Raw genomic sequence first — 7500 nt, 5'->3', positions numbered from 1 at the left:
TAGCTATTTGTTTAGAACATTATAGAGTGTCTGCATTAATTGTTGACCATTTAGAAAGAACTTTAAGCTGGCGTAGAGTCTGCTGCACCGGAATGGAACCTCTCCAGAGACTGAGCAGGTGCAGGATGTCCAAACTGTTCAGAGATCTTGTCTTGGTCTTGTCTTCCATGGAATTGTAGGGTGCCAAAAGCAAGCTCACATGCGTTGGCCAGGAATCGAACCCGGGTCAACTGCTTGGAAGGCAGCTATGCTCACCACTATACCACCAACGCTACATGCTGAAACTTGCCTAGCATGTACCATTGCAATATACCCAAGAGAAAAATGAGCTTGCTTATTTGCCTACTTTGCTAGATGTAAGCAGTGGGACACATGGTGATACTGCTTACAGACTTCAATTCAAGACTTCAGAAAGATCATGTGCCCCCCTGGATGATGCTGGTGCAACACACACAGCAAAGGACAGCAATTTGAAGTCTGGAAGATTCCAGGGCAAGGGTGGGAAGGATGAAAAGCTAGGTGGCCATGCAACCATTCCTGCTAACCCAAAGCTTACTTGTGCCCTACAACACATTGGCTTAAGACTTGACCAAATCCAATGCTCCAATATGGGGAAGCTTCTCTGTTTGCTGTTTTTTTTTTTTTTTTTTTTTTTTTTAAGTGCGGTGTCACAGTTCACCCATCTCTTCAACTACAAGAACGGCCCAGGAGTAGTCTTAGCTACCCTAATATGTACGTTACAGCAGGGCCCTTATTACACTTTCTCTTACAGGGCAATGGAAACCGTTTTGCCCATGCGATAAAGCAAGGTGCAAAAATGAATTCATGCCTAGCAGAGGATGGTTTCGATCCATCGACCTCTGGGTTATGGGCCCAGCACGCTTCCGCTGCGCCACTCTGCTTCTGTTTGTATTCAACCTTCAAGTTTAAGAAGGGTACATTAGTTGAAATAGTTACACTACTATCTATGTTACAGCAAGGCCCTAATGACACTTTCTCTTAAGGGGCTATGGCCGACAATTGGCCCATATGGTAAGCAAGGTATAAAAACCAACGTACACCTAGCAGAGGATGGTTTCGATCCATCGACCTCTGGGTTATGGGCCCAGCACGCTTCCGCTGCGCCACTCTGCTGCCATACAGTGAATGCTTCATTGTGGGAAAAAGTGGCGTTAAACTTCTTGGAGCAGACTTACTTCCTCACTCCACAAGACACACATACATCCCCATAAAATCATTTAGCAACAACTGCAGGCACAGTCTCTGTGGCGCAATCGGTTAGCGCGTTCGGCTGTTAACCGAAAGGTTGGTGGTTCAAGCCCACCCAGGGACGGCCTTTCCTTTTGTGTTCAACAGTTGTCCGAAGAGAACCCCAGATAGCCATGTACATTCATTTGAGACACGTTGGAATCTCATTCACGTTCATGAAAAGGGTGAGCAGCATCAAGTTCATGTCTTAGTGATACAACAGACATCCCTGGCAGTGTCTGTGACCAAATGAAGTTTTCTGTACCCCAGAAGCAGCAGTAAAGTATTAGCCGGGGATCGAACCCAAAGCCTGGCGACGGCTGTCAAGCCAAAGAAAGGCAGTTCAAGCCCACCCAAGGACAGGCTCGCCTTAGTGACTTGCTAGCTATTTGTTTAGAACATTATAGAGTGTCTGCATTAAGTGTTGACCATTTAGAAAGAACTTTAAGCTGGCGTAGAGTCTGCTGCACCGGAATGGAACCTCTCCAGAGACTGAGCAGGTGCAGGATGTCCTAACTGTTCAGAGATCTTGTCTTGGTCTTGTCTTCCATGGAATTGTAGGGTGCCAAAAGCAAGCTCACATGCGTTGGCCGGGAATCGAACCCGGGTCAACTGCTTGGAAGGCAGCTATGCTCACCACTATACCACCAACACTACATGCTGAAACTCGCCTAGCATGTACCATTGCAATATACCCAAGAGAAAAATGAGCTTGCTTATTTGCCTACTTTGCTAGATGTAAGCAGTGGGACACATGGTGATACTGCTTACAGACTTCAATTCAAGACTTCAGAAAGATCATGTGCCCCCCTGGATGATGCTGGTGCAACACACACACAGCAAAGGACAGCAATTTGAAGTCTGGAAGATTCCAGGGCAAGGGTGGGAAGGATGAAAAGCTAGGTGGCCATGCAACCATTCCTGCTAACCCAAAGCTTACTTGTGCCCTACAACACATTGGCTTAAGACTTGACCAAATCCAATGCTCCAATATGGGGAAGCTTCTCTGTTTGCTGTTTTTTTTTTTTTTTTTTTTTTTTTTTTTTTTTAAGTGCGGTGTCACAGTTCACCCATCTCTTCAACTACAAGAACGGCCCAGGAGTAGTCTTAGCTACCCTAATATGTACGTTACAGCAGGGCCCTTATTACACTTTCTCTTACAGGGCAATGGAAACCGTTTTGCCCATGCGATAAAGCAAGGTGCAAAAATGAATTCATGCCTAGCAGAGGATGGTTTCGATCCATCGACCTCTGGGTTATGGGCCCAGCACGCTTCCGCTGCGCCACTCTGCTTCTGTTTGTATTCAACCTTCAAGTTTAAGAAGGGTACATTAGTTGAAATAGTTACACTACTATCTATGTTACAGCAAGGCCCTAATGACACTTTCTCTTAAGGGGCTATGGCCGACAATTGGCCCATATGGTAAGCAAGGTATAAAAACCAACGTACACCTAGCAGAGGATGGTTTCGATCCATCGACCTCTGGGTTATGGGCCCAGCACGCTTCCGCTGCGCCACTCTGCTGCCATACAGTGAATGCTTCATTGTGGGAAAAAGTGGCGTTAAACTTCTTGGAGCAGACTTACTTCCTCACTCCACAAGACACACATACATCCCCATAAAATCATTTAGCAACACCTGCAGGCACAGTCTCTGTGGCGCAATCGGTTAGCGCGTTCGGCTGTTAACCGAAAGGTTGGTGGTTCAAGCCCACCCAGGGACGGCCTTTCCTTTTGTGTTCAACAGTTGTCCGAAGAGAACCCCAGATAGCCATGTAGATTCATTTGAGACACGTTGGAATCTCATTCACGTTCATGAAAAGGGTGAGCAGCATCAAGTTCATGTCTTAGTGATACAACAGACATCCCTGGCAGTGTCTGTGACCAAATGAAGTTTTCTGTACCCCAGAAGCAGCAGTAAAGTATTAGCCGGGGATCGAACCCAAAGCCTGGCGACGGCTGTCAAGCCAAAGAAAGGCAGTTCAAGCCCACCCAAGGACAGGCTCGCCTTAGTGCCTTGCTAGCTATTTGTTTAGAACATTATAGAGTGTCTGCATTAAGTGTTGACCATTTAGAAAGAACTTTAAGCTGGCGTAGAGTCTGCTGCACCGGAATGGAACCTCTCCAGAGACTGAGCAGGTGCAGGATGTCCTAACTGTTCAGAGATCTTGTCTTGGTCTTGTCTTCCATGGAATTGTAGGGTGCCAAAAGCAAGCTCACATGCGTTGGCCGGGAATCGAACCCGGGTCAACTGCTTGGAAGGCAGCTATGCTCACCACTATACCACCAACGCTACATGCTGAAACTTGCCTAGCATGTACCATTGCAATATACCCAAGAGAAAAATGAGCTTGCTTATTTGCCTACTTTGCTAGATGTAAGCAGTGGGACACATGGTGATACTGCTTACAGACTTCAATTCAAGACTTCAGAAAGATCATGTGCCCCCCTGGATGATGCTGGTGCAACACACACACAGCAAAGGACAGCAATTTGAAGTCTGGAAGATTCCAGGGCAAGGGTGGGAAGGATGAAAAGCTAGGTGGCCATGCAACCATTCATGCTAACCCAAAGCTTACTTGTGCCCTACAACACATTGGCTTAAGACTTGACCAAATCCAATGCTCCAATATGGGGAAGCTTCTCTGTTTGCTGTTTTTTTTTTTTTTTTTTTTTAAGTGCGGTGTCACAGTTCACCCATCTCTTCAACTACAAGAACGGCCCAGGAGTAGTCTTAGCTACCCTAATATGTACGTTACAGCAGGGCCCTTATTACACTTTCTCTTACAGGGCAATGGAAACCGTTTTGCCCATGCGATAAAGCAAGGTGCAAAAATGAATTCATGCCTAGCAGAGGATGGTTTCGATCCATCGACCTCTGGGTTATGGGCCCAGCACGCTTCCGCTGCGCCACTCTGCTTCTGTTTGTATTCAACCTTCAAGTTTAAGAAGGGTACATTAGTTGAAATAGTTACACTACTATCTATGTTACAGCAAGGCCCTAATGACACTTTCTCTTAAGGGGCTATGGCCGACAATTGGCCCATATGGTAAGCAAGGTACAAAAACCAACGTACACCTAGCAGAGGATGGTTTCGATCCATCGACCTCTGGGTTATGGGCCCAGCACGCTTCCGCTGCGCCACTCTGCTGCCATACAGTGAATGCTTCATTGTGGGAAAAAGTGGCGTTAAACTTCTTGGAGCAGACTTACTTCCTCACTCCACAAGACACACATACATCCCCATAAAATCATTTAGCAACAACTGCAGGCACAGTCTCTGTGGCGCAATCGGTTAGCGCGTTCGGCTGTTAACCGAAAGGTTGGTGGTTCAAGCCCACCCAGGGACGGCCTTTCCTTTTGTGTTCAACAGTTGTCCGAAGAGAACCCCAGATAGCCATGTAGATTCATTTGAGACACGTTGGAATCTCATTCACGTTCATGAAAAGGGTGAGCAGCATCAAGTTCATGTCTTAGTGATACAACAGACATCCCTGGCAGTGTCTGTGACCAAATGAAGTTTTCTGTACCCCAGAAGCAGCAGTAAAGTATTAGCCGGGGATCGAACCCAAAGCCTGGCGACGGCTGTCAAGCCAAAGAAAGGCAGTTCAAGCCCACCCAAGGACAGGCTCGCCTTAGTGCCTTGCTAGCTATTTGTTTAGAACATTATAGAGTGTCTGCATTAAGTGTTGACCATTTAGAAAGAACTTTAAGCTGGCGTAGAGTCTGCTGCACCGGAATGGAACCTCTCCAGAGACTGAGCAGGTGCAGGATGTCCTAACTGTTCAGAGATCTTGTCTTGGTCTTGTCTTCCATGGAATTGTAGGGTGCCAAAAGCAAGCTCACATGCGTTGGCCGGGAATCGAACCCGGGTCAACTGCTTGGAAGGCAGCTATGCTCACCACTATACCACCAACGCTACATGCTGAAACTCGCCTAGCATGTACCATTGCAATATACCCAAGAGAAAAATGAGCTTGCTTATTTGCCTACTTTGCTAGATGTAAGCAGTGGGACACATGGTGATACTGCTTACAGACTTCAATTCAAGACTTCAGAAAGATCATGTGCCCCCCTGGATGATGCTGGTGCAACACACACACAGCAAAGGACAGCAATTTGAAGTCTGGAAGATTCCAGGGCAAGGGTGGGAAGGATGAAAAGCTAGGTGGCCATGCAACCATTCATGCTAACCCAAAGCTTACTTGTGCCCTACAACACATTGGCTTAAGACTTGACCAAATCCAATGCTCCAATATGGGGAAGCTTCTCTGTTTGCTGTTTTTTTTTTTTTTTTTTTTTTTAAGTGCGGTGTCACAGTTCACCCATCTCTTCAACTACAAGAACGGCCCAGGAGTAGTCTTAGCTACCCTAATATGTACGTTACAGCAGGGCCCTTATTACACTTTCTCTTACAGGGCAATGGAAACCGTTTTGCCCATGCGATAAAGCAAGGTGCAAAAATGAATTCATGCCTAGCAGAGGATGGTTTCGATCCATCGACCTCTGGGTTATGGGCCCAGCACGCTTCCGCTGCGCCACTCTGCTTCTGTTTGTATTCAACCTTCAAGTTTAAGAAGGGTACATTAGTTGAAATAGTTACACTACTATCTATGTTACAGCAAGGCCCTAATGACACTTTCTCTTAAGGGGCTATGGCCGACAATTGGCCCATATGGTAAGCAAGGTATAAAAACCAACGTACACCTAGCAGAGGATGGTTTCGATCCATCGACCTCTGGGTTATGGGCCCAGCACGCTTCCGCTGCGCCACTCTGCTGCCATACAGTGAATGCTTCATTGTGGGAAAAAGTGGCGTTAAACTTCTTGGAGCAGACTTACTTCCTCACTCCACAAGACACACATACATCCCCATAAAATCATTTAGCAACAACTGCAGGCACAGTCTCTGTGGCGCAATCGGTTAGCGCGTTCGGCTGTTAACCGAAAGGTTGGTGGTTCAAGCCCACCCAGGGACGGCCTTTCCTTTTGTGTTCAACAGTTGTCCGAAGAGAACCCCAGATAGCCATGTAGATTCATTTGAGACACGTTGGAATCTCATTCACGTTCATGAAAAGGGTGAGCAGCATCAAGTTCATGTCTTAGTGATACAACAGACATCCCTGGCAGTGTCTGTGACCAAATGAAGTTTTCTGTACCCCAGAAGCAGCAGTAAAGTATTAGCCGGGGATCGAACCCAAAGCCTGGCGACGGCTGTCAAGCCAAAGAAAGGCAGTTCAAGCCCACCCAAGGACAGGCTCGCCTTAGTGCCTTGCTAGCTATTTGTTTAGAACATTATAGAGTGTCTGCATTAAGTGTTGACCATTTAGAAAGAACTTTAAGCTGGCGTAGAGTCTGCTGCACCGGAATGGAACCTCTCCAGAGACTGAGCAGGTGCAGGATGTCCTAACTGTTCAGAGATCTTGTCTTGGTCTTGTCTTCCATGGAATTGTAGGGTGCCAAAAGCAAGCTCACATGCGTTGGCCGGGAATCGAACCCGGGTCAACTGCTTGGAAGGCAGCTATGCTCACCACTATACCACCAACGCTACATGCTGAAACTCGCCTAGCATGTACCATTGCAATATACCCAAGAGAAAAATGAGCTTGCTTATTTGCCTACTTTGCTAGATGTAAGCAGTGGGACACATGGTGATACTGCTTACAGACTTCAATTCAAGACTTCAGAAAGATCATGTGCCCCCCTGGATGATGCTGGTGCAACACACACACAGCAAAGGACAGCAATTTGAAGTCTGGAAGATTCCAGGGCAAGGGTGGGAAGGATGAAAAGCTAGGTGGCCATGCAACCATTCATGCTAACCCAAAGCTTACTTGTGCCCTACAACACATTGGCTTAAGACTTGACCAAATCCAATGCTCCAATATGGGGAAGCTTCTCTGTTTGCTGTTTTTTTTTTTTTTTTTTTTTTTTTTAAGTGCGGTGTCACAGTTCACCCATCTCTTCAACTACAAGAACGGCCCAGGAGTAGTCTTAGCTACCCTAATATGTACGTTACAGCAGGGCCCTTATTACACTTTCTCTTACAGGGCAATGGAAACCGTTTTGCCCATGCGATAAAGCAAGGTGCAAAAATGAATTCATGCCTAGCAGAGGATGGTTTCGATCCATCGACCTCTGGGTTATGGGCCCAGCACGCTTCCGCTGCGCCACTCTGCTTCTGTTTGTATTCAACCTTCAAGTTTAAGAAGGGTACATTAGTTGAAATAGTTACACTACTATCTATGTTA

The 7500-nt window shown here is 46.6% G+C and overlaps 9 non-coding genes across 9 annotated transcripts; 4 read left to right on the top strand and 5 right to left on the bottom strand.

Moving 5' to 3' along the window:
- Positions 1 to 200: 200 nt before the first annotated feature.
- TRNAG-UCC (transfer RNA glycine (anticodon UCC)) lies at positions 201 to 272 on the bottom strand. The gene has a single exon. It is a non-coding gene; the product is annotated as a tRNA-Gly (tRNA).
- A 987-nt stretch (positions 273 to 1259) lies between these two features.
- On the top strand, positions 1260 to 1333 carry TRNAN-GUU (transfer RNA asparagine (anticodon GUU)). Its single transcript has one exon. It is a non-coding gene; the product is annotated as a tRNA-Asn (tRNA).
- A 497-nt stretch (positions 1334 to 1830) lies between these two features.
- TRNAG-UCC (transfer RNA glycine (anticodon UCC)) lies at positions 1831 to 1902 on the bottom strand. The gene has a single exon. It is a non-coding gene; the product is annotated as a tRNA-Gly (tRNA).
- A 996-nt stretch (positions 1903 to 2898) lies between these two features.
- On the top strand, positions 2899 to 2972 carry TRNAN-GUU (transfer RNA asparagine (anticodon GUU)). The gene has a single exon. It is a non-coding gene; the product is annotated as a tRNA-Asn (tRNA).
- Positions 2973 to 3469: 497 nt separating this feature from the next.
- TRNAG-UCC (transfer RNA glycine (anticodon UCC)) lies at positions 3470 to 3541 on the bottom strand. Its single transcript has one exon. It is a non-coding gene; the product is annotated as a tRNA-Gly (tRNA).
- Positions 3542 to 4525: 984 nt separating this feature from the next.
- TRNAN-GUU (transfer RNA asparagine (anticodon GUU)) lies at positions 4526 to 4599 on the top strand. The gene has a single exon. It is a non-coding gene; the product is annotated as a tRNA-Asn (tRNA).
- Positions 4600 to 5096: 497 nt separating this feature from the next.
- On the bottom strand, positions 5097 to 5168 carry TRNAG-UCC (transfer RNA glycine (anticodon UCC)). Its single transcript has one exon. It is a non-coding gene; the product is annotated as a tRNA-Gly (tRNA).
- A 986-nt stretch (positions 5169 to 6154) lies between these two features.
- Positions 6155 to 6228, top strand: TRNAN-GUU (transfer RNA asparagine (anticodon GUU)). The gene has a single exon. It is a non-coding gene; the product is annotated as a tRNA-Asn (tRNA).
- A 497-nt stretch (positions 6229 to 6725) lies between these two features.
- On the bottom strand, positions 6726 to 6797 carry TRNAG-UCC (transfer RNA glycine (anticodon UCC)). The gene has a single exon. It is a non-coding gene; the product is annotated as a tRNA-Gly (tRNA).
- Between the last annotated feature and the right edge of the window lie 703 nt (positions 6798 to 7500).

The sequence above is a fragment of the Hyperolius riggenbachi genome, chromosome 4, assembly GCF_040937935.1.
Source record: "Hyperolius riggenbachi isolate aHypRig1 chromosome 4, aHypRig1.pri, whole genome shotgun sequence".
Lineage (NCBI taxonomy): Eukaryota > Metazoa > Chordata > Amphibia > Anura > Hyperoliidae > Hyperolius > Hyperolius riggenbachi.
The sequence above is the reverse complement of the archived record's forward strand: the minus strand, read 5'-3'. Positions and strand labels throughout refer to the sequence as shown.